Raw genomic sequence first — 27568 nt, 5'->3', positions numbered from 1 at the left:
ATAAAACTTGCATTATATCTGTATGCGGATGGGTGCACAGAATGGGATGCATGCGTCTGGGATGAATGCTGAATCTCTTGTTCTGCTCTGTTTTTTTTTTCTGTTTTTTTTCTTCTTTTTTCTTCCCAAAGATAAATCGATTTATACGCCTTAAATCTCGGATGGTTTGGGGGTAATTGTGTTTTAATAGTGCATACTTGGATACATTTTTTAACCGTAAAATTACACATTTGTAATTTATTAGCATCTTTCTCTGGCGTATTTGCTTTACTCCTTTACTCCTAGCTACAGTAGGTTGCAGTTCATGCTTTGCCCTCCAGAGAGTTGTGCAAGGGATTCTGTACTGTTTGCTCAGTTCAAGGGAGTCTACACTATAACACTTGTGATTTGCCATTTGGAAGACCGTGTCCAGATGATCATGTCAAACCCAAATATTTGCAGCTTTCCGTATTAAATATCTATTGATTAAAGTATATCAGGGCTCTTGGAGCTCCTTTCAATTTGCATTGCAGGACAGGGATGGGCGAGGCAAGAGCTGTCTATCAGTCTGTCATCCTTTTATAATGCACTCTCATCTTTATCTTTTGTAATGGATGGAAATGGTACCTTTGTTATAAGAACTACTGACTCAAAGTGATTGAGCTCTTTGTATGGCGTATATGCTTTTTTGTATAGCCCTCGTGGCTGTATCTGTTCAGGATAGTGAGGTTAGGTATCTGATCCCTTTGTGTTGAAATGAAACTGGATCACTGGTAAAGCATTGTTGATTCAGCACCTCAGCCTAGAAGTTTGGTTTGGGTTATTTTCAAAAAATGTTTGCTTTTTTATAGATACTTAGTTCTATATATAGTACTTTATTAGACACAACATTTTTTTTTTTAATATCATATTCCATTTTTATTCCAGGATCTTATGTGTTCATTCATACCATTTTGAAAGTTTAATTAATGAAGAAGCCGTCTCACAGTTTGAACCACAATCCAATTTTGATATGATGGCATATGTATTGCAGTGTGTGAAACTTGGTATTGAAATGTATTGAAACTTGGCAATATTTAACCTGTTAAATTGTTTAATTTCTAAATATAAATGTTTATTGGTCATCTGCCGCCCTGCTTTCTAGATATCAGTCTTAACAATTATTTTTTTTAAATTGAATTGAATCCATATTGGTTGACTGCTGATGACAAGCATATGATCCAAAAGAATTCTTTAGTTAGCAAAAATACCAGATCTGAAGAATATCAACTGTTTGAGCTGAATGTCATTGTGCAAGAAAAAATAGGTACAATTTCAAGAAAAAATCTGGACATGAAATCAATCCCTTTTTCCAGAAGCATTCAGATTCTTTAGTTTTCACTGAGATGTTTGTTTTCTGCATCAACACTGTAATTTGCTTGATTATATGATTATTGCTTAGAATAAACGGATGTCCCAGATTTGCCCCTTTATGCATCCTTGACGTGAGGGCAACAAAGACTTTTAGCCTCTGTAAACAGCTGCCTTCCTCTATATTCACTCTTAAACTTTGGTCCAAACAATGCTCCTGTTCTACGTGCGTGAAACCACAAGACTATACCAGACACAAACACAACCCTCTCCTTTTTCCTGTAAGCAAAACTCACAATAGTCTTTATACCCACATAGTTGACCTTATCACCGAGTGCGGCTGTCCTTGTTTGAGTTAACTCACATTCCTCTTCCTGGTATTCATCCATGTGGCATTACAATGCAACCAATGCTGCACTGTTGAGCCTCTGTAGGGCTAATATGATGCGATTTCAATTTTTCCTTTCTTACTTTGGAGTGTTATAAGCTCTTGGTGCATAAAGAAGATCTGTAAAGTTGCAAAGACTAAAGTCTCAAATCCAAAGAGATATTCTTTATAAAAGTTAAGAGTCAACCACGCCCTCCTAAAATGGCTCATTTTAACACGCCCCCACATGTCTACATCATGATGTGGGAAGATTTGCATAATGCCTCCCAAATGTTCACGCAAAGAAGGCGTAACTTTTATTCTTGCTGTTGCCGCCGCCCTCATGTTGTGGAGACACTGTGTGTTTCGTTGAGAAAGCGAAACTACTTTGTTTGGCCTTTCAAAAGAGGACTAGAAATCAGTGGTTACGTTGTATTTACAACACTGTTCCAGAACTGTTCAACCCAAATATTGAGATGTGTGCAGTGCATTTTATGGAGGATGAGGTTTGTTTCCTATACCAGTAGCCAACAATGCGCCTGTGGCACAAAGGCTGTTTCAATAAAGTGAGGCAGTTCCAACTTTGCAAGGACAGTCTGGCGCTTCTGACTCACAGCCTGTAAGTATGTTTACATATTTAAAGACTTTTTCACATGCTTGAGGCATTCAGCCAATCACAAAGCACTAGATAGCTGGCCAATAAGCATACACCTCGCTTTTTCAGAACGATGAGCTTCAAAAACTTGAACTGCATGAACACATTTCATTACGCCAAATACACAAAATAATGTTCTTTTTAGCAACGTCATATGACCCCTTTAACACAAGGCAAACTCTGTTTAAAGGATGAGGTCAAGCCCACAGGGTCATCAACACTTTACTTACCATCTTCAGTGCCAACAGTACCTCAGGAAAGGTTTCAAAGCTGAAAACATAAAGCATGATCGGACATGGAAATCAAATTTTCTTGAGAGCATGTGTAATGTTGGAGGACTGGTTCCAGGATGTTCTTTATAGGCCGAGGGCTGTCATCCTTTTTAAAAAGGATTTTGATATGTGGACTGGGGTGCCGAAGGGTTTTGACAAGACAGGCTTTTGAAGCTGGACAAGGAAAGGTGACGCCAAGCTAGTCGGGATAGAGTTGAATATCAGAGCCCTCTCAAATATCAAACAAGAATTGTTGCAAAGAATGCTCAGGCTGCTGATCTGAAGAAAGTATATGGATATGTGATCCTCAGACCTGATGATAATTATCTTCAAGAATAATTATGTAGAATGTACAAGCTAGTGGAGTATCTTCTGGTCACCAGTCACTTTATGTTAGCTCTTTAAGTGCTTCTTGGGATTCTGGAAACCCGTTTCTCCCATGGTTTCTTCACTCCTGTTGGGTCATTGCCTTTTTCATATGTCCATGATTGCTGTTTTGACTTCTAAATTTCAATCAGTAGTTACTATGCAGCCTTGCATGGACCTGCATACACTGTCTCCTTTAACTTAAGTGCTATTGGAGATTTGTGGGGACCCAGTCGCACCACAGGGCATCACAGCACAGAATGTCTTGTGTAACACTGCAGTAGCAAAAGGCAGGAAGAACCCAATTCTTACAGATCTATCGAATGTTGTTTTATGCAAGTTACTCAGTTTAAGAAATTGCAAAGATCCATTATTGCTTTTAAAGCAAATTTAAGTAATGTAACTAGAACTCTTGCATATTGAAAGAGAGATTCCCTCCTGAAATTTAATGTGAGACATGGAAAACGTATTTTATTAAGCAGAGACTAATCTCTCTTGTTCCACAGAAGAAAGTAAATTATACAGGTTTAAAATGACATGAGGGAGAGGATGATGATAGAATTTAAATTTTTGGGTGAACTATCCCTTTAACATTTGCAAGCGTCATCCTCGCTACTCAGGAGCTTGGCTCCTTCTCAGAAGAACATTTTATTGCTTGTTCATTTAGCAGGAAATGTAATGTTGGCCGCTGTGAATTGATGGGAACTCACATCTGACTTTTGTTTGCAGACTATGGTGTCTCAGAAAGCTACAGTTTCTTATATTGAAAGCTCTTCTGAAACTGTGAGGTGACGACCATAGTTGTTTTCTTGAGAAAAAAGAGATTTATTTAAGCAAAATTCTCATCACCTTCTATATGAGTGATTCAAGAGATCTCATCTTGTGGATTTTCTTCCTTGTGTTTTGATCGTCCAAAAAGATGACTCCACAAATATGTTTTTTAGAAGCAATGTCTTCTTGTCACACTGGTGCGCTGCAGCTTGTGTCTTTTTCCAAATGCAACAGACAGCAATATTTACAATTTCCAAAAATATAGCCACTGCCTCTTCAGCTAGAAGAAATTTGCTCTTTCAGCTGAGCTCGAGCCTTTTTGGTTTTTGTTTGGGTCTTATGAGCACAAAGAAAGCACATAAGAGCTCCAGAGACAACTCTTCTGTTTGCATTAGGCTGCCAAGAAATGTCGGGGAAACCACAAAGATGACTGGAAATTTAGAGTTTTACCAGACTCTATAAAATGTTACAATTTCTCTAGAAGTGTGGTGTGAAGTCCAGACCTCAACATCACCTGGAGGGAGTTTATCTCTCTAGAGTCCCACAGTCTGATGCCTGCATTCCTTCTGCATCAGGTCACTATCTTAATCATCAAGTCATTTATCTTGCTGAACCAGTGCTGGGGAGGCTACATTACAGCTGTAGCTTGCCAAGATACAAGCTACTCAACATTTAAAGTACCATATTTACTGGAAAACAAGTTGCACACAGAGATGAGTAGATTACTTACAAAAATTGTAGTCCATTACTGATTACAAATTTCATTACAAAAATCGCAGTTGGTTACGTAATCCATTACGTTCCACATTTTAGATAATATAAACTGACTAGTTTAAGATTACTTTTGACCAAACTCATTGATTTAAATAGGATAATCTTGTATCATATTGATATAAAAATGCAAAGAGTAAGAAAATATATTCCATTCATTGTTATTAACAACATCTAGTGCATTAAACATTACATTACTTCAAGGTTTCCCAGTCTGTGTTTCATGAAGGAACTGTGGTATGAGATTAAAGGAAAGCTATTAATTAATAAAATCATAGAAGTGTAAAATTAAAATAAAATAAAAAATCATTTTACGCTGATAACCATTACAGTGCCCCTTGTGGCAGTGTTGACAATGCTGCACATATTTTTGTGTTGAGCACTGCAGTCATCTGGAATGTAATGATGCATGATGTAAGTTTTTATGTGTAGTATGTTTCACGCCTAATGCTGTAATGTCATGTATTTCCAACTACTCGTGTCTCTTTAATGGACAAGCAAATGGCCATTGGAAGGGGAGGATATATGAGTCATGTGGTTTCCTCTTAAAAAATGTTTGATTAGATTGAAAACTGATCTTTACCGTAGCCGTACTCTTCTTTAGAAAGGCTAGTAAGAGTAACAGTTCGGTTGTGATGCATACTGAAAGAAATGCAGCCTGACTGCAGTGTAATTGAAGAAAGTACATGCAGTGTTATCACTTTCCAGACATAGTGGTGTGCTGTGTGGGTAGATGATGATACTTTGGCTTCACTCTTCAAGGGCTGTCTGTGAAAGGCAGCTGATTCAGATCATGGCTGTCTCTTTTTCCTTCAACTCGCCTTGTGAGTGATATATCTTAATAACAAAGATGGCCCCTTGCCTGGATCTTGACCCTTGACATTCCAGAAGTCCGAACATGTCTACATCCCAATTGTGATAAGATCCAGTCCACAAAAGTTGTATGTGTGTCCAAATTTTATGAGCTGGTAAGGATCATTGAACATTCAAATTTTTACTATTTATTTATTTATTTTAGAACATGCTAATTACTTGGTCAAAAAATAAGCATTTATAAAAGTCAAAGCTATAACTAGGACTTCAACAACTAATCAATTTAATGATATTATGACAAATAATGTTATTATCAGTTAGTCAGGTCTGGCTCCTGTATTTTTAATGTTTATTTTTAAAAAAAAATGGTTTTGTACATATGAATACTACACATTTAATTTAGCATTTACTATATGAAAGTGAGCATTGTGTGATATGTGAAATGTTGCATTTTAACCAAAACTAGTTACAACTACAGCTTCCATGTACATGCAGACTGATATTTGCAGAAGATTTTGAGAAGGAATAAGAACTTTTTTGTGGGGGTTTGTTTTCATAACCTCAGCAAATGTGATTCCATATTTAAACTACTGGAAATGAAACCAGACTGAAAATTCGTTTTGCTCTGGCTGTGTTGGTTGTGTTTTGATTTTAGCTAATGGTGGTAAACTGTTGATTTACTAGTTTGAAGTGTTGACAAGTCATGTCAAAAGGTGGAGACACCACATGGAGGTGATAACAATGGACAAATCTTATGATCGTTTTGGCAAAATGAAAATCATTATAAAAACCATGTACACTTTTGATTGCACACTAGAATGTGGAACTAAAATAATGTCATATGATCAAGTGAAACTAGCACATTGTTTCTCAATGTTTTTAAACTTCTATACTGCAGAACATTAATGGCCAAAAAGTTCCATAAAAGGATTTTTCCCTAGACATAACTGCAAAGCAAAAAAGGCCTGGGTTGATGTGAGCGATTCTTCTCAGATGTTCATCCTTGTGATGAGGCTGAACATCTGGCAGTACCTTCTTTGGAAGTGCTCTTTCATTGGATTAACTGCATCATTGAGAAACCAGTAAACAGTGATTAGGATGATTATGCTGACACAGCACTTTTACATCTGGACAGAACGATAGACAGAACCATGAGATCATACTTGGATGATAACAACGCCACTAATGTGCTTTGGATGCATCAATAAACTCAATGCTTGAAATATATCTACTGGTGATAAATTTGCTACTGAAAAAGTTCAACCCAAAATGCTTGCAAGCTCCAAAATGCCTTCAGACCAGCAAGTTGATATTAACAAAGAAAGATTTATCCGAAATTTCATTAGACAAAAATGAGCTTTCAGAGAGTGGGATCCCACTGGGTTCTGACCTGATGGGACTTCCCATCAGGAAACTCTTCTGCTAAAATAAATTTCCCAGTTTCCCTCTGCTAACAGCTACTTACTTCCCCACGTCAAAAAGCTCTTTGTCTTTTGACATTGGTCTGTCCATTCATTTCAATTTTGTTAGTTGGTCTTATTTTAGACCAATGTGTGGTGGTCACTATTGCTGAATATTTGTGATGGTTCACTTCTCTGTTTAATCTGTAATTCTTCAACTAAAGCATTTGACAGAACATTGATCTTGGAAATAAGTAACTAATTGTTCAAACATTTCTCTGAGCCTTGTTAAAACAATCTCCTCAAGTAGTTTACTTCTCTAAGTAGGTCTAAGTGGATGTACAGATGCAATTTTTTGTATCTTACATTTTTCTGAAATGAGGCCATTCTCTTATTAAACATGTACAAGTTTAGGGAATTAACTTGCAAGATTTAAAACGCACTTTTATTCAGTGCTTCATTGGCCACACCTCTTAGAAGTAGACTAGTGAAATTGCATAAACATCCTCTCTATTCAATTGGACATGGGCACAGTTTGCTCAGATTATGTTTGTTTTTGGGTCACTTAAGTTTGTTCAACTGAAAAGTTAATTTTATTTTTGTCTATGGAAAAGTTCTCTCAGTGAGAGAATTGAAACACACAGCATTGATAGATTCATGCCTCATATCACTTTGTGCTCACTCTTAACACTTCGCAGTAAAATTATTTGAATTTAATTTTCAATGTATTTATTTATTTGTTAAGCAAAGTTGTAGTAAGTGAGATAATATACAGTCTATTTGTCATAATAAACCCATTAAGGACCCCCGTTTCTCATGTTTTGCGATAATGACTGGCTGACTGTACATTATCACTTGCTTCTTCTGTCTTGAAGGTGTTGATTACTGTTTGATCTCTACAAAATTACACTCTCTGCTCAAATTATAAAAATAAATCTTGTGCGTCATTGTTTTTCCATTAAAAAAAAAAGCATTTTAAGTACCAAAAATAATAACTGTCAAGCATCAGACAAGTTGTGGGAAATTGTCAAGAAAGCGAGCTACATTACTAAATTGGCTCCATAGGTTTACTTGTAGCATCTATAAGTGGACATCATTGCATTACTGAGATTGGATCTTTTTTTAGAGTTGTTCTTCATTCAAGGTCATTCATCTCGCTATAGGCTCTCAATGGGGAGTTACAATAACCATCTGCATCAGTTAAAGCTCGTCTTTTCTCTCTTAGAATGTCAAGTGTCTGTGAAATTTCTGGAAATTATCCGATTGAGTGAGAACTTTTGTGGACTGAATGTGAGATATGAAATGCATACTGAGTTCTATAGTACTTTGCAAAGCAGAATGGTCTAATAACACAACGTATGCTCCACAATGTTCCATGTAGAGCACCACCATGAATTTCTTTCTCTTTCAGAAATTGTACACTCAGATCTCATCTCACTCAGTATTCGATTTGAATGAAAAAAAAAATGAATACAGGGAATTTTTTTAGTTTTCTGCCCTGGATTCTATTTTAGAATATCTTATTTTAAGCAGAGAGCCGGTCGTAATGGCAACAGTTGAAATCTGGGCTGAAAAATGTTCTCTGATCCCTTATGAAAATGTATATTTATGACTCTGACAGGGACCAGGCTCATGTTAGTGGATGAGGCTCAGGGATTTATGGGAAATGATTTGCTTAGCGTGGGTGTCGGTTGAAAGCTCAGAACTATCTGAGACAGGGGAGGAGAGGTGGGCTTTGAATCCGAATGACATCATGAGGAGCCTTTTATCTTTGAAGACGGTTCCTACAGTGGAGCCCGTTCATAGAGCAAATGAGAGACAAATTTGGTAAAAGCCGTACTCACCCTGTCGGTTTAAACATACTCTGATATTTTTATGAAGATGATGTTTTTGCATATTTAGAGTTGTGAAGATATCTGCCAAACTCTTTAAATACTAATATTTTAATTTCTCATGCAGGTGGCCATTCTGTAATGTCATTATAGTGCATAGTATAGTTTTAAAATTTCACTGGATTTTTATCTTAATTGTGTTATGTATTCAGATTTTTGTTAGTTTCAGTTTAGTTGTAGTTCTTTGTTTTTTGTTCTCTTTGTTTCATTTTGTATCTTTAGAAAATGATGAGTTTTAGTGCTTTTTTTTTTTTTTAAGTAATTTTCATCCGTTAAAACACACAATGAAATTTGTCAATGAAAATATTTTCTCTGCTCTTTGTCTTTTATAGTCGTCTTTGAAATAGTTTTGTTAATTATAATAGTCTTGAATCAACATACCTATACATTCAGTTGGAGAAATTATTCATTAATAATTGTGTATTAGTTGGCTGTTTTTTTTACATTTAGTCATTTAGCAGACGCTTTTATCCAGTTACTTACAAATGAGGACAATGGAAGCAATTAAAATCAACAAAAGAGCAATGATATACAAGTGTTATAACAAGTCTCAGTTAGCTTAACGCAGTTTATGTGTGGTTCTAACCTGAAAAGCTACAAACACAAACACAATTCGTTCTGATGATGAATCCAGATTATTCTAAGCACATGCTTATGCTTATAATACACTCCCCAAACTATATACAGTAAAGGCACAACCTCATGAATATGAATCTTTAAGTAAAGCCAATTCTGGCATTCTTTAAACCAGGTCAACTATTGAAGCAAACTGAGCTGTGACACCATCTATAATCATTTATCTAACTCTGCAATAAATAAGACTTATTATAGAGTCACTTAGTTTTTTCAATTTCTAATAGCAGTCTAAAAATATATATTTTGGCACACTTTTTACATTTCCAATGCCACTGGGAGTCAGATTTTTGCCTTAGTGTTTCGTCCTAAATTTAGAAGTGCTAATTTATTGGTGAATCATTATTTCACATATGTTTGTTTTACGTAAAAAAAAAAAGAAAAAAGTTTTACAAACAAAACTGCATATGTACACGCAGTTAGTAAATGAGACACAATGTTATTTACACATGCACAGATTTCTAATTTAAAGTGTCAGATATGTTGATGTGAACAGCTCTGTGCACTGTATAGTTAGTTTTGTGCAGTTGCAAGTGGAGGCTTGCATCTCAGTGAGCTCCAAGTGCCCCTGTGAAGTCCATCTGGCTGTGTGCTTAGCCTCGCTCTCATCCACAATGACATTCGCTGTGATAAATTCTGAATCGTGCAACGAGAGGAGTTTGCTTACCAGTCACTTGATACAGGGGATTTAAGAAAGAGATCACAAACCTGCATAAACTAGCAGTTTTAGCTGGTTTAGCTCACCACAGAGGCCAGTGCTTTTAGATTTTTTTCAGTTATTCATCTGATAGTTGTTATAGACAAATACTGTAGGCTTAGCTACAATATGGCAGTAATTTTTTGGGATTTCAAAGTGAAATTCCCTCATTGATAATTTGTCTGCACACATTAACTGTAAATTTTCATATCATCCATGAAAGCCATGAAAACAACAAAACAGTGGGGAAAATAAAAAAAACTCAAAAGCCCAAACTGAAAATAAAGTTTCAGTAATTAATTTAATTGAATAACTGAACTCATATGTTCAGGTTGTCGTGTTCGCAGGTGATTAAACCAGTCATAGTATATTTCTTCTGCAACAAACATTCTCATATTGCTACTTTAGAATATTTGTTTCAGATTTTCTTTCTTTCCTTCTTTTTTTGACAATTTCAGCCAAATATTATCGGTTGCTGAGCCTTCATTTCGGTGCATCACTAGATATGTACACTGTAGTCTCACAGCCAAAACATATGTATTTGCACATTTTTAAATGGAGCGAATGTGAAAGCAATTTTACAACAATTGTTTTAATACCGATTTTCAGAGAACACTCTCATCTTCTGTTGGTTGGGCAAATAGTTTCGTCCTAAATATATAGTTAAAATTATAATCAAGAACTTTACATGTTACTCAACACATTAAATAAGTGTACTTAGCACGACAAAAGATTGTTAAAACAATTTAAAATATACTTTAAAGTAATACTTCATTTGACAATTTTACAAAGTGCACTTTTAAAGGTGTTCTTAAGTGTGTCAAAAACGAGTATACTCTTCAAGTATACTTAAGTGGCCTTTTATTTCATTTTTTTTAAATATTTTTTTGTAGATTTGAAGTACATTACAAGTGCATATCCAATACAATATGCAAACATCTTTTTTCATAAGTACACACATTAACAGTATTCAAAGACGTATATCTCAAGTCTCTATCCCTTGATGATTCAACTCACTAAATCGAGGTCTTGGACTTGCTCACCATGTTGAGAGGGCACAATTTGTCTAAAGGGCACATTTTGGCAGGCAGGCTGCGTATTCAAACAAACAGGCAGCCAGACAGGCTCCCAGCCTGGAGGGACAAGATAGCAACTATAACACTGGAATCAGTACATGAGTATATTTAGACCAATGGCAGTCATTTGGTCAGTTTTGGACACTATCTGTTGGCCCCGACAGGCTCTGTACCTGCCATTGAAAGAAGTCCAAATCCCTGAACACTCTAATCTGTATCAGTCTCAGAGAATTAGGGACACAGATTTACGCAAGTCCCCACATATGCAGGAATGACACAGTTAAAAAAAAAAAACACACGCAAAATGCATATGAGTAATTTTACCATTTAGGTCAGGTTCTTTGGAGCTTCCGGGGGAATTAGCCTAGTCCTTATTAAAACATTAGATGCTAGTGAGAACCCTTTTTATGTCATTTCACCCAAATTATTATAATGAAATGGGTTCAGATCAGGCAAGGTTTTTTTTTTTTTTTTTTTTTTTTTTTTAATTCCGGGATCGTTTAACCACATGGCTGTACCTCAAGTGATTTGTACTACTAGTTTTGGTCTGCTTGATGTTATATTTAAGCGGAATAGGAGATATTCTGTGACAGGGGATTATGGATTTGGGGACAGATTTATTTCCCTACACCCATAGTGCAGCAGGGCAGATGTTGAAGCGCATTCAGAAAGCCTCAACTGAAATTATTGATCCAGAAAGCTGCAACCTAATTGAGCCGATCAGAATTTAAATGTCACAGAAACATGAATATGCATAAATGAGTATTAAAATGCTCTTAGTAGTGCTTTAGGCACTTAAACTGAAATAAAATCATAAATCAATACTGAATTTGGATGTAGGATATTCCTACTTTTATCACTGACTATCAACCATAATCACTCTGTTGTCCAGTGCTTCATAAATTATGTATAAAGAACCAAAATGGAAATGCTAAAAATTTGAGATGTACATAACCAGAGAATATTAACTGTTTTACATTGCTGTGTTTTTAAATGGTTGCTTATTTATTATTATTATGTATTTATACCTCCCATGTTTTCCCTCATTTTTCAAATATATTATAATTTTCAGAGTTTAATGAAAAATAATATTTAATACTTTTTTAAAATTAAATTTTCAGCAATAACTTTCAACATTTATTTTTATATCTTTTTTGCATATAATACAATATCCATAACAATTCTGGGTAACACATAGAATCTTAATCAAAGTCAAATCGTTTATTTGACTAGTATGTTGGCAGTTGTAAGGAATATGTAGATTGCCAATATAGCACTGAAAATACTTTACAAAATGAACATGTGTAAGTGTTGTAAGGTTGTAGTCTCTTTATTTAAAAAAAGAAATCTTTTGTACCATTATAAATGCCTTTACGTTCGCTATTGATCAATTTAACGGATCTGTGCTGAATAAAAATATTAAAGAGATATTTCACCCACAAATGAACATTCTGTCATTAATTACTCACCCTCATGTCGTTCCAAACCTGTAAGACCTTCGTTCATCTTCAGAACACAAATTAAGATAATTTTGATGAATTCTAAGAGCTCCCTTACCCTCCCATAGACAACGAGAATACTTTTTGTGTGCAAAGAAAACAAAAATAACTTTTTTCAGCAATTCATCTCCTCCGCGTAACTCTATAGCACAATTTTGGAGAGTATCACATACGTAAACAACGTATGCAACGTATGTACATGGATACATTGTTTACCTTCAGATCAAAACATAAACAATGTATCTGCATACAATGCTGCTGACACAGAACAGCATACATTATTTATGTATGTGATACTCTCAAAAATGGAGCTATAAGGTGACGCAGAGGAGACGAATTGTTGAATTGTTGAACCACTGATGTTACATGGATTATTTTAATGATGTCCTTGCTAAGTTTCTGAGGCTTGATCATGTTATTATCCTTGCTGTATATGGAAGGGTCAGAGAGCTCTCGGAATTAATCAAATTCATCTTAATTTGTGTTCCGAAGATGAAAGAAGGTCTTACAGGTTTGGAATGACATGAGGGTGAGTAATTAATGACAGAATTTTCATTTTTGAGTGAACTATCCCTTTAAAGTGCCCCTATTATGGATTTTTAAAAATGACCTTTCATGTAGTGCGTTACACAGCTAAGTGAATGAAAACATCCTGCAAAGTTTTAAATCTGAAAGTGCACCGTGTATAAAGTTATCGTCTCTCAAAAGAAAGGGTCGAATCTAAATCATTGAAATGACTCCTTTTTAAAAGAATCCCAACCCGTTTATCATATTGGATTAGCATATTGCGTTTAGAATTTTTGGTCTTTTATATTTGGTGTGAATTTTTTGTTCTTTTTGGTTTTTTGTGAATAGGTGCCACTTTTTGAGTGGTAAAAATAGCGGTTTCCCTGGTTACGCTGTACACAAAGCAGCACTGTGCTCACAAACACTGATTTATCAGGCATTACAGGCATGATAAAAAGAAAATGAGACCAATCAGACCAAGCACCATAGATTAGCGTCACGCAAAGAAGGGGTTTGGAAAAATGAATCATTGAGCGAATCGTTTAGGAGTCTTTGAGCAAATAAGGTAAAACTAAATGCATATTATAAGACAATGAAAGTGTTTTTTGACCTTTGACTCCCAAAACCAAAATATGAACCTTTTATTACCCATAATAGAGACACTTGAACTTCAACAAAAACTGACCCAATCATTTGAATGACAGTTTAAACCTATAACAAAAAGCCTTTATGGACACAAGTTGCTGGAAGCTATAGTTTTAGTGTCATTATAATAGTACAATGATACCAAGAGTATTATTCGGTTATTTACAGCAAAGTGAGAAAACAAAGCAGCAGTTGGTAGGTACATGCTGCATCAGTATGCAGTTTAATTGAAATAATGTAAACACAATTGCTTCTTTAGCAGAGGCATTGGCTTAGATGCAATAGTGCCTCTGCAGCTGGAGATTGATTGTCTTTGTGTTTCTATTCCCTAAAAATGGATGATAGGGAAATTAAGATTAGAGAGATTAGGAAGCTAAAATAAAGATTTAGGAGGGGAAAGGGAAGCTGACAGAGTATGATCTGCGGATATAAGAACGATTGTGGATGTTAGCTCAAGCTGAGTTTTGCTGAGGTAAGCACACTGCCTTAAATGGATGAGGCAGAGGGGGCATGGGTGGGGAGTATTGATGTGTACAGGCTTATGCCAGGTCGTAGAGTTACCGCTCTGATCCGTTCTTTCTGGCCGGATATAAAAACAACAGCTGTACCCAGACAGTATATCCAAATCTGCCCTGCCTGATTCATCACTGTTTGTTCTGTCTCTTGTACCAGGTACACCTTAAAGCCCAGCAGATAACCCATCCAGTGTCCAATCATGAATGGCTGATTATTTTGCACTGACTTTTGGTGGCAGTACTAAAGGGCTTTAGAAGGGAGTCAAAACTGCACCGGGCCACGTCATTCCTGGCAAGGGATCTCTTTTCTGCTCTGGTGGGGGCAAACGGATTGCCGCAGTGGAATTTTAATACCCTGCAGGCATCAATCAGTCGGAATGGAGCTTGGTACATTCCACCTGTGTTTGCTGTTTCCTGTCTCCCTTCTTGGTCATGAATTTGGTGTTTGGTAAAGAATGCTATTTGGACTTTTTTTTATAGTTACCAAGAACATATCAGATGCTGACCACAGCCATAAATATAAACAATGTGGTCTTTTTTTCCAAGGTTGCAGCCAAAGTAAAATTATTTGTGGTTGCATATAACAAGAGTTTCACTTTTGCAGACCATTGCATTTTGAGTTTCAGAACGTCCTTATGATGCACCATCCTCATTGAAATCAAATGGATTCTCTGACACAGCATAAGGGGCATTGACAAATAAAAGTAAAGAAAAGGAAAAAAAATTCAAAAATGTAGTATGTGTGAAAAACAAAATTAAAAATAAAAACATATTTTCTTCAAGTTTACACAATGAATGCATAATCTCCCCCAAAAGTTTAAATTTAAATAAAAAATAAAAGGCTTTTTTTTTCATTTTTTTTAACAAATACCATTACTTGTTAATTCATAAATATTATTAATGTTTAAGGGGAGTTGAACAGCATGCCATTTAATAATCTAACCTTTTCTTGCCATAAAGAGGTCAAAGATTTTTTTTAATGTTAGTTGCACCACATCACATTGTAAAAAAATATAAATTAAAAAAAGTGTAAATGTGTAAATTAATTCTTTATTTGTATTTGTAATTAAATGAATAACTCTTTTAATTTGATCTAATTTGACAGGCATAAACAATTATGTAACTACCTCAGTCTGGAATAGTTAATAATATAATAGTTAATAGATTAATAATAATTATAGATTAATAGTTAATGAGCGGGGTTTTTTTTGATGACGGCCCTTTAAATTTATTCCTCTAGCCTGCAGAGCTATTAACAAGCATGTCAGAAACTGAGCCAGTGTAAGATCTGCACAAAATAGATACTAGGTAGTTTTTGTCTGTCTTTAATGGGATAACAGAATGAGACAGGTTTTTCTAAAATGAGAGTGTTAACCTTCCTTTCGGTGACACATTGAGCCAGCATGAGGTTATATAAGCCAGGACTTCCTCGTTCCTTTTCATAAGGCTCAATAGATATGTTACTGATTCTTTTGTTCACATTTTTCCATCTCCATGAAAGCCAGCAGTGTTTTTAGGAATTGTTTGAACAAGAAAAGTTCTGCCAGTGTTGAAGGTTTAAGTTGTCCAGGAATAATTACGTTGTAGTGGATTTATAGCGTTACAGTGGATGTTTAGGATTTGTGATTTGTGATTGTTGAGGAGTCTAGATAACTGTCCTTGCTAAATTTAGCTGTGAGGCGACTGGGACAGTAATTGAAAACGGAAGAGGGATGCTGCATTTTTTTCTCAATTTGGATTCAATCTCTGATCACCTTTCTAGATAAAAGTATACCTAATGATAAAAACAACCAAGGATTGACCTGGACATGCACAGTTCTTCTCAACTGCTTTTCATCCAGGTTTTATGCACCTTCTTAAATATTACAGCTTGACAAGCAAACTCATATTTAATATTGTCTTGTTGTAGTGTTCCTGTGGCTCAGTGGTAGAGCATTGCGTTAGCAGCGCAAAAGGTTTTGGGTTCGATTCCTAGGGAACACATGTTAGGTAAAAATGTTAGCCTGAATGCACTGTAAGTCGCTTTGGATAAAAGCATCTGCTAAATGCATAAATGTAAATTATCTTGCTTTATGTTTTTTGATGTTTTTGTTCATGACACTTTGTCTACTTAAAGTCAAAATCGCACAGCAAACCAACAAAGAACCAAAGCAAATTGCTGTTTGACGTACTCTAACCCATGTGTCCATGTGTGGATCCTAAAACAAATCCCTCTTGTGATGAGAAACCTCATGAATAATCCAGTAAGGATGTTTCATTTAACCCAGCTTTTAGACCTACAGGGCCTGAGATTAGTAGTCAAGTCCATCCAGATCCATTTTCCCTTAGGAACGGTCTGGAAGCTTCTGTGGGTGTTTTGCGTGGATAACAGGATTTGCCCCTGATGATGGAGGCAGTTTCACAAGAATGGCATCAGCGCTGGCCTGTGATCACAGCACAGAGTTGGACAGAATGGAGTGTGAATCTCTCCAACTCCTACTGACGGCACTGGTGACATATTTCTGAGATTTCAGTGCCCCAGAAACACATGAACATCATAGTAGTGCATGGTTAAAATCAGAACTGAGGTATGTGCTCAACAGGGGCTTTTATTGGGGTATTTAATAGTGATGCACTAAAATGCATTTTTGATTGAGACTGAAACCGAAAGGTCTAGACTTAAACAGAAAATGCCCTCTTCCCTTCTTTGTAATAAACTCCAATTCTATATATGCTGTACTTCCAGTGTATTTCAGATCTTATATTTTATATTAGGTGGCCTTAGCTACAATGTACTTAGAATTTAAATTAATAATTTGATACAATGCATTCATTGTGTACATACATGTTTTAACACTGTAATTATAGTTATAAAAAATACCTGAATGTAAAGTACTCTTGTTTTGATGTTGACTAACATATCAAAGCACATGTAAAGTACTTGTAAAAAATCATCATTACATCATTACAAAATTTCAAAATAAACAAATCCGCTTGATCTGAAGCTCTGAGGAATTTTGAAATGAATGTTAGGGCAGTGCATGTAAGGAGAGGGTTTTCCAAAAAGCCCTGATGAATAGTCTTGGTTGGCAGGCATACAAAGAGTTTTCCCACCTGTTTCTCTCTCTCTCTGTCATTCACCATCTCTACCCATCTCTCTTTCTGTTTCCATTCACACATACGGCACATTTATTTTCATTTTCACTCTCTTTCTGTGCTTTCCCAGGTTCAGCACTTGCTCACAGCTATGCTTTTCTGAAATATACATGTTCCTGTCAGTCTGGACAGAAGTAAAGTCCGGAAAAAATGTCACTCATGCACTACCCCCACTAAGAATCAACTCAAAGGCATTGTCATAGCTCATTTGAGTTTTATTTGTATCAGGCTGTCTAATATCCTTGCATAATTTAACCTAACCTCAGTGTATCTCAATGTCATGTTTGTTTTTCTAGTGGTTCACGGTCAGACAGTTTTCGAAGGGTAATGCAAGCACATGACACAGCAAGGCAACAGACCTTAGTCAGTGTAGTAGCTGTATGTAATGTGAGCTGAATAAAAATTAGGCAATGAGGGACAAAAGAACAGTTTGATCAAAAAGTCTTAATGTCTTAAAGAAATAGTTCGACTAAAAAGCATGTTCTGTCTTCATTTACTGTATTAAATGCGCATTTGTTGTGTACTTTAAATCTTACAAGTATACTTGCAGATAATATAATATTAATGAAATAAAAGACGACTTAATTTACTTAAAAAGAGTATACTTTGTTTCTTAAAACTTTTGCTGTAAGTACAACTTTAAAAAGTGTCCTTCGTAATAATATTAAAATTTGCTAGTTTGTAAATTGTATTTGAAAGTACATTTTATATGTTTTATATGTTTATATGTTTAATCTTTTGTCATGCTTTAAAAAGAAAACTTTTGATGTGTTGACTAACATACTATACAAATCTTGACTATAATTTTATGGAACAAATGTAACTGCTGAATAATGGTAACGTGTTATTCAATATTACATTTAAAATGAATTTATGTTACATATTAAATTGCAATCATTACAAAGGTGTAATTACAAATATAGTTAAATAAATATGACATATACGTTTCAGACCATAAAGTGTATTTTAGTTTTATAAAAAAAAATAAAAAATACATATAAAAATGTAATACTTGAGTGGGTCAATAAAAAGAAAAAAAGAAAAATCACTCCAAAGTTCAGCTAATTGCATTTATTAAAATGTGACATACTTTCTTCTGTGGAACACAAATGTATCAGTGTTTATTGGCTCAGTTTATTTTCATTGTGTGGACATTGTCTTTGTTTATGTTCAATAGAATAATGAAATAAATACAGCTTTGAATGACATAATGGTGAGTAAATGATGGCAGAATTGTCATTTTTAGAGTGAGCTCTAAAGAAAAAAAAGCCCTTACTTGGCAAAAATCTCAGTTACCAGTGATTTAGCATTTAGCTTTTCTTGACTTTATACCTGATAATACAGTTATCCAGTCTTGGCAAAATGCTCCCTTAATCTATTTCAAAGCTCACAATGCGTCCAGAATTAGCGAGAGGTCCTTGGGAAGCACACAGTGCCAATTTTTGGGACAAAACTTCCACTGCTAAGCTTATAGTGTGCTGGTGACCAAGAAACAAATCTGTGTCAAGCCCTAGTAGAAGCAGTCTGCTGACTCATATATTAGCATCTTCTCCCTGAGGAAGGACCATCCTCAGCTCTTCACTAAAAGTGATCCCTTATATATTCAGAGGAAAGACTGTTTTCACCAATGTCATCCATATGCATTGCATCCTGTTTTTCCTAATAGCTGGTTAGTACACATGGGCTGCAACCACAAGCCAAGTCATCTGTGGCTTCAACATGTTGTTTTCTCCTTCTGACAGATGGCTAGTCAGTATTCAGTGTGAAATGGTGGTACAAATTGTGTTTGTTTGTCATTTGGGCTATGCAGTTTCAATTGCTGACGCTGGTGAAATCCACAGAGGGCCACTAGCACAAGCTCTTGTCAGTGACTAGTACTCAATGCAGTCTCTACATGGATCTTCCTCCATTTTGAGACTCTGCTTTGTTTCTTTTGCTTTAAGACTGTACACACTGTCTTAAAGATATTTGTAAAGATTTCTTGCACCAAAACACCAAATAATTTGGTTTTAAATTGCCATTTTCTATTTTGGCACTGAACCTACGACTTCTTAAAGGTAAAGTAGCTATTTTTTGATTGGTTAATGGTTAACCTTTGAATAGTTCACACTTGTCATTTATCATTTATTACTTGTCATTTAGTGTTCTTAAAAGACTCAGGATTGGTCTTGGCTATTTCCTGTACCAAATTTGTTGTTAGAATGATACCTTGTTCTGTCACCCACAATCTTGTTTGTAGTGATGAATCATGTTTTTTGTGATCCTGTCTGAAGTATGATCATAATATCTTGATCACAAAGAGGTAGAGATGATTCAATCTCTAATTGTAAGAAATAACAGACTTCCAGCACTCGAAAATAGCTGGTACTTCTGGTACTATTTGTGTTTTAATTTGCTCAATCATTCATTTTGCAGTTTGTTTTTACGAGGTCTTAAATGTGTGGGCTTTACAACACCAAAGCAACACGGCTGTAGTAGCCAGCCAATTTAATAGTTTTATGATGTGTGACTTAATCAAACCTCCTGTGGGTATTGTTCCTTTTTTCACTGAGGTGATTGTAAAACGTCAATGTAGTTCGTGGACCGATGTGCTCTGTGCTGGATTTATGTAGTTTCAGTGGAGCTGTTGGGTTGACTGAAGCATCAGGCTATTTCTGATCATCCTTTGTTGTTTCTTTTCTCTTAGTCGCAGCTGCATCTGCCAGTTCCACCTCATTGTTTCCCAGTGACGTTTCTTTTGTGTGTTTCATTGATGAAGTGGAAGTGACCCCTGCTGCTGTGCTTGATCATCCCACTCACTAGTGGACATCTGGACAGTCACAGCCGCACTGTCCACACAGATGGTCCTTTCAGAGTGTCTATTGAAAAAGATCGCAGGCCAGCGAATGCAATGACATTTGAGAGGCTGATGAAAGCTCAAATCTCGCCATTGATCCTGTAAAAGATTTTCAGTACCAGTAATTTAGTCTTATTTTCCAGTTGAAATATTCTTAAAGAATTCTTAAAACACTCTGATTTTAGAGTTTTTTTTTTTTTTTATTTTTTTATAAAACCCCACTAAATTTTGTTAGATGTACACTTTGGCAATGGAAAAATAAAATGAATTTAAACCAGGTACCATAGGATTGTTTTATTGAATACAATAATTTACATTTTAAAATCTTTTTTTATTTAATTATTATTTTTTTTTTTGGCACCACAATAAATGTTAATGTACTCACTATTTGAAAAGAAAAAGGGTCTATTGATGAATTAATTGGTTAGGATTAGCAGATGTAATTGATTATTTCTGCTTATATCATTAGTGTAGCCTCCAAAATGCCTTGCCTCATATACTGAGTATGACTGCAAATACCTACTAAAATAGGTTTATATTGGAATCCACTGCACCTCATGATTGGCTCTTTAAACCTCATCCTGGTGTTGTTGTCTCTTTACCTTTTTAGACAACATTAATCAGAGTGCAGCCTTGGTTTGTTTTACAGGTTTTTTCTGTTTTGGTGTGGAAAATGGTTTATCAGGTCTTGGAGCTTAAGATACTGTAGGCATGTGTGGATGGGTTGATATGTGTGGATTAGATTGTGCAGTTATTGTACGGTGCAGTTAAATATTCTTGGTGGTGAAAGGCCCAATGGGTCTGGTTAGTGCAAAAGGCCTGTATGATACTGTAACCTGCTTTGTTTGATTAGTGTTTTGCTGCTAATAACAGAGTTTTATGTGCCATCGAGCTGAATGATTAAGGCGTTTTGTCAGCAGTATAGATGAATGTTTTTATCAGAAGAGTAAAGGAAAGCTGCAGACTGCAGTTGACTGATGATGACTTTCGTTTATCATGGGATCTGTCAGAGAAGCCATTGTTCAAAGAGCATTCATAATTTCCTTTACAAATATGCCTTCAGACAATGCAATATGGGTGATTCACAAAAATGGACAGTGATGCTGGCTTACGATTGTTTGTGTCCACACACTTTCAAAATAGCTATTCAGCATTCAGACCCCTAAATAGCTGGTGGGAATCCACATTTTTTTATTTGTTACAATTATTTTAATTATTAGTATTTTTGAATATTCACTTTAGATGAGTTTTAGATGGTGGCAAATGTAATCTAAATGTAAAATAGGGGAAATAAGCATGCACAATAAAATATCAAATATTGCCCTATATATTTAATTTCCTTAATGTTTATTTTCCTAATAATTTGCAAACACAAAATGAGGAGGGTTTTTTGGTTTTTTTTTTTTAAGACCTTAAATCTTAAACAGATATGCAAGGGTGTGGATCTCTTTCATGTCATCTATACACCCACTAAAATTACCAGACCAAACAACTCAAAACAATGTCCACTTTAGATTAATTAACAGTGGCGGTTACTGAAAGAATGGCTGTACATATTTATCATTCAGTGAATTGTTTTGGAAAGCAGCTGAGACTGAGATGACAAATGTCTGTCAAGCAGTAGAGTCCTGCAGATGGTGTGGTTTGGAAAAAATTTTTTCAGTGGAACTCAAGCAGCAATAAGCAAACACTGTAATTATGTTTTTGTAAGGGGCAGTGCTTTAGTTTGGCCATTCTGATTAAAAGAAAAGTGTGCAAAATGATGAAATGATTAAAGTCTGGTGTGGAGGCAATAATCGTTTACTTTTCTAAATAGTCAAGAGCATGTGCAATACAACTGTGACTTTATTCTTTAGAAAAAAGTCCTGTTTGCAAAGGTTTTTTTTTTTTTTTTTTCTAACCTTTCATGCTTAAATGTCAACCAGCCATTATATAGTCTGGCCACAGGTTCCAGTGGCTGTTTGCACTTGATACATTTCAGTTTTACTCTCTTTGCATCGGCTGAGCGTCTGCACAATAAATGGACACATTGGCATTTGGAATCCAGCACAGAAGTTCAGTGGTCATGCTTTCACATGCACTTCTTGGCTAAATGTCACTCTGCAAGAGCTTGTCTTGGAGTTCTCGCTTCCCATATGGAGCCGAGCTTGTTCTGGAGGCTTTCACGCCTTCTTCCTGGAGCTTTTTACAGTCACCTCCAAGAGGAGAAGAACACAACGTTTCTGTGAGCTGCCACCTCCCTCCTGATGCATTAACTGGTCTGGTAAAGAAGACAAGAGGACAACTTCAGTTCTTCAGAACCATATACTAAAGATATTATAAACCTGTTGCTGTTTTGGTTTTCTTTTTTTAAAGGGATAGTTCATTTAAAAATGATCATTATGTCATTAATTACTTCACATCTTCATAACCTTTATAACCAAGTTTCGACAAGGAGAATAGAATTGGACCCAGAATAGAGCCCTGGGGTACCCCACAAGTTATGAGAACTGAGCTTGATGAAAATTCACCAATTTCCACAGAAAAACTCCTATTTGTGAGATCTGATGCAAACCAATCTAATGCAGTATTACAAATGCCAACCTCAATATTTAATCTTTTTAACAGGATGCAGTGATCTACTTTATCAAACGCAGCGCTCAGATCCAATAATAGAAGAATAGTACTAAAAACACTTAAAGTTAAAAACATAAATAAATTATCACTGTTAAATTCATAAATATCCATTTTTCATATTGTACATTGTAATTTTGTGTTACCTAAATTCACTGATTTTAATTGTTAGTTTTATATTTTTTATTTAGACAAAATGGTATAACATTTTGGTAACTCTTTACAAATAACTCTCATATGTTGACATCAGTTAATGCTTTAATGTGAACTAACAATGAACAATATATTTTATATAAGCTGTTTATCAATTATCACTCATGTGCTTTGATTGTTTTTAATAGATGGCAAGGAACAACAGATACAACACACAACTCTAAACACTGACAGCTGAACACCAGTCTTGGAACTTTTAGAAACCATTGTGAGGGTGTATTTGTGTATAGACAGCTGAGGTTTGTTATCTGCATGACAGTTGGTCTTGGCAACACTGATGCGAACAGGTTCGCTGCCCTCCTACTGAAGGGTCTAATTGCATGTGGATAAGAGCAGGTGGCACAGTTCTGCACTTCAATAAGGAAAATGTCAGAGAAGCTTGACTTCACCCAGTAAATGACAACATGGACGACAACTGGAACCTGTACTGTGGGTGTAAAGCCTCCGTTGTCCAGGTGTGAAGAATCTGTCGTGCATATAATAGTGGCCTCCATCATCTGCCACCTCCTTCAGGCAGATGTAGAACTATATTTGGCATCCTGCTGGAGTGCTGCTGAATTATACTGCTTTTTTATGCCGTCAAGCTAAGTGGGCCCTGCTGAGCATGTTCAAGTTATCGGCCCAAAATTAACATCAGTATTTAGCTCAGTTACTCTTAAAGGGATAATCCACACAAAACTGAAAATTCTCTCATCGTTTACTCACTCTCATGCCATCCCTTATGTATATGACTTGCTTTTTAGAAAAGTAACCCAAATAAAGCATGTGGTTAGCTCTCTCAAAGTTGACACTCCAAAACTACACACACACACAAAAAAAAAACACAACAGTAAATTTGAATCAATGTCATTTATTCGTAAACTGGGGTCAAATAAATTAGTACTGTATCAACGTTGTGTGTTTTTTTTAAGTGTCAACTTTGAAGGGCCTTGCATTATATGGACTCACAGAGATGGATTATTTCTCTAAAAATCTCTCTCTGTAAAAAGACATATACATCTGGGATGGCATGAGGTATAGAAATTAATGAGGAATGTCTCATTTTTGGGTGGAGTACCCCTTTAGAAGCTGGACTTTTGTGAACAATCCCTATAAGCCCACATCACAGCTGTAACAGTAATGACATAAAAGAACCCTTTCAGAATGATTTTTTTTTTTATCTGATGAATGATCAGAATCCAATCAGAATCAACTGACTTTAAAAGAGCTTGAACATTTAAAGTGGCAGACATGTAACTGTAGCACATGCTTATGATAAACAGAATGATATGCGCATTGATGTGGATGCTGTCATTATAGTTTATAAATTATCTTTATAGTTATCATTCTTACTGTGAACTGGTTTTAAATCTCTCTTTTAGATATCAATTTTCTATTGAAAGCCATAGCCGAGAGAGACCGGCATACCATTGCCTGAAGGAAAAGCAAATGGTTAACATGACTGGCTTGATTGTTTTGCGCTTGTACGGTACTGACCTTGCAAGACAGCTCTCGTATTCTTCTGCTTGTGATAAATAACACTTGTATTATTCAGACCAAGCACTTCAGCTCAAGGAGCTAACTGTCTCCCCAAAGACCAGCTGGGCTTTTTAATGGCTGTCTGAAAAGGTTTGAGTGTCCTAATCAGAAATAACCATTAGCAAGAATCCTCCTTGTCTCTTGTGACTCAAGTGAAAAAAATAAAATAAAATAATGAATACTAATCTGCTGTTAGCATTAGTATCGAAGCACATCATCACCAGGCATAAAATGGGTGACATGGAATGTGACTATGACCTCTGCAACCACAAAACCGAACCGCCTGCTTGTGCAGTGACATCATGACCACATGACTGAGACCAGGGCGGCTAAATTGGACCAAATGTGGTATGCAACATGAAATAAGAGAATTTCACTTGGGAATTATTAAAGTTAACTTTCCAAGGCACTTTCCTGCTTATTAGGGCCAACTAACTGCCCCTTATAGTGTTGTCAAAAGACCCAGTACTTCGGTACCAAGTCGGTTTCTAAAAAATTGAAAATGTTACGGTACCAGTTTTTTAAGTACCGGTGGTACGGAGTACCCGGTCAAGAATTAAGTTTCTTTATTAATTATTTAATGCTCTTATAACTTTTATTAGGGTAAAAAAAACTGGATGACAAGATGGTATTTGCTATTTTTACACACCAGAGGCTTTTTAATGAATTGTGAATCTAAAATATGCATGTTAGAGAATGTCCAAATTAACATTGTTTGTTTCATATCAGTCAGAAAAGCAGTTCTGGGCTTTTTTTTTTTTAAGCTAACTTAGTTGTTATTCTTGGCTTTGAAATTCAAAATCCCTTTAAAATGAAATATGTACACAGTTTGGATTAAATGAAAGTATAGTCAAATTTTTTAATTACACTGTAAAAAAATCTGTAAAATTTACGGTAAAAAAATGGCAGCAGTGGTTGTCGTTATTCTACTGTAAAAATACAGTAACAACGTTTTAGGTTTTACGATTTTAATTTAAATTTACAGTTAAATACCGTAATTTCATTAACAGATATAATGTTAATTAACTATTGTCTACTACTGAAGCACATAAAGTATATGTAAAGTAATAAATGTAGTGTGTTAATATTGCATATCAAGTAAATACATTTTAAATGTACTGAATTTCAACTTCAGCATTAAAAATTTGTAATCATAAAAGTATTTAAACATTTGACATACAAGTTTAAATAGAAATGACCATACCATAATTGCTTGTTAGTACATTCGGCATTACATTTCAGCCATTTCAAAGACAATATTGCAGTAATTCATCTAAAGATCCTGCTTACTTCCAAGTACCTATAAATTCAAGTTTTGGTATTTATTATAAAATTATAGTACACATTTGTATCTAATTGCAAATGAGTGTCAGAAAACATTACATCTAGTTTGCACTTAATTATTTTCTTTAAAGTATAGTGTTTATGTAATAAGTAAACGTATGCCAAAATGATGTTCTTTTTCACAAGCGGTGGCAGAACAGCCATACTGTTAAGCCTAAAAATGCAGTTGGGTATGCGCCCTAGATATTAAAACTCGTAAAATAATCAAGCTCTTACATCACTGCAGCAAAGACATAGTGTCACTTCATGTAATGGGATAAAATGGACTACGTGTTCCTGGAAACAGGACATTGCATTTTGCAGCCTTGTGTGAAAGGACAAGTTTCATTGTCTTGAAACCTCATTATCCGAAGGGATATGGATGATAATTTCATGTGAAACCTTGCCCAGCCATTGTAGAGTGAAGCTGGCTTTTTCAAAGCAAATGAGAGACCTCAGATTAGTTCAGTGACGTCTTGGCAACAGCCTGAAGACAAGCCTGTCAGCTTGGTTTTGTTTGCCGATTCTGTACCCAAACCTTGTTTACAGCTGACCATCTGCTATTGGTAAAGCTAGGCCATATCCTGCACATTTCAGCAGTCAGATTTCGTTCTGACACTGAAAAGGAGCTCAGTCATGCTGACTCCAGAGCAGCAGGAAGCTGAGGGAATAAACACCTAGAAGAGCGCAACAGTAAATGCTTAGAAGGGATGAAGTGAATTGGAAATTATTGAACAATAAGCTACAGATACAAGTGAAACAAATAAAAGATACTGAATAAGTGTCTGAAATTATACTATTAGACACCAGATTGTCCTGTTGTGAAATTGAGGATTGTCATGATACAAAAAAAGTCAAGACCTGATCTAAAAGTGGTTTTAATTTCAAGACCATATTGTTATATCTTGGTCTTGGACCCGGGAGCATGTAGGCTCAGTCTTGACTTGGATTCATCTCTTTTCTGCTCTCGGCCTTGGCCTGGACTTGAATGAGCTAGCTGGTCAACTCTGTGGCCATCTTGGCAACATCCCTGTGCAGCTATTTTAATGAATGGCCGGTCTCCCTCTCCTTAAACTGTGTTTGAATGAAAATTAGTGACTAGGTTTAGTTTGTGCACAGAATGTTTTCAGTTGAATACTTGTCCAAACTGATGTTTTTTTGAAAGGTTGCTGTCCAAACATGTCTTTATAGTCTAATAAGTGGTCATGATTGGGTGATGGGAAACAATGGTACAACCAATTTAAAAAGCACTTTTGAAAAGTGCTGGGTTTGATTTATTTTTTTATTTTTTGCAGAGGTAGTTCCTGAAAATTGGTTAGAAAATCATTAATCATCTTCTGTACATCCATTTTTGTTAGGTCAATCATGGTAGATTTAGGTTTATGTAAAGAAAATCGAAAATCTCCTGAGTTGGTGGCACAGAAGGACTGCAATAGCAATGGTGACCTTGCTCTAGTGATAAGACACCTGAGATGTAAGAGGAAGTTGTGTTTGTGAATTTGATATTCTCTCAGTTTTAACACCTTAATCCCACAGACATTTCACAAGATTAGATTAATCAGTCTGATGCTTTTCACACTCTTCACATTGTCTTCCTTTGTGGAATAAATGTGCACTTAATTGTGCACATACAAGAATATTTAAATACAAGAAATACAAGAATTAACATTCAAGAATATTTAAAAATAATGTTCAAGTCTATGTTTAAACACACTGGCTGGC

The 27568-nt window shown here is 35.6% G+C and overlaps 1 protein-coding gene across 11 annotated transcripts in view; it reads left to right on the top strand.

The window, feature by feature from the left end:
- dbn1 (drebrin 1) overlaps positions 1-27568 on the top strand; it is a 69896-nt gene that overhangs the window by 351 nt on the left and 41977 nt on the right. The window lies entirely within an intron of this gene.

Source organism: Cyprinus carpio, chromosome B21 (genome assembly GCF_018340385.1).
Source record: "Cyprinus carpio isolate SPL01 chromosome B21, ASM1834038v1, whole genome shotgun sequence".
Taxonomy (NCBI): Eukaryota; Metazoa; Chordata; class Actinopteri; order Cypriniformes; family Cyprinidae; genus Cyprinus; species Cyprinus carpio.
Note: the sequence above shows the minus strand (reverse complement) of the source record. Positions and strands in the feature narration are given on the sequence as shown.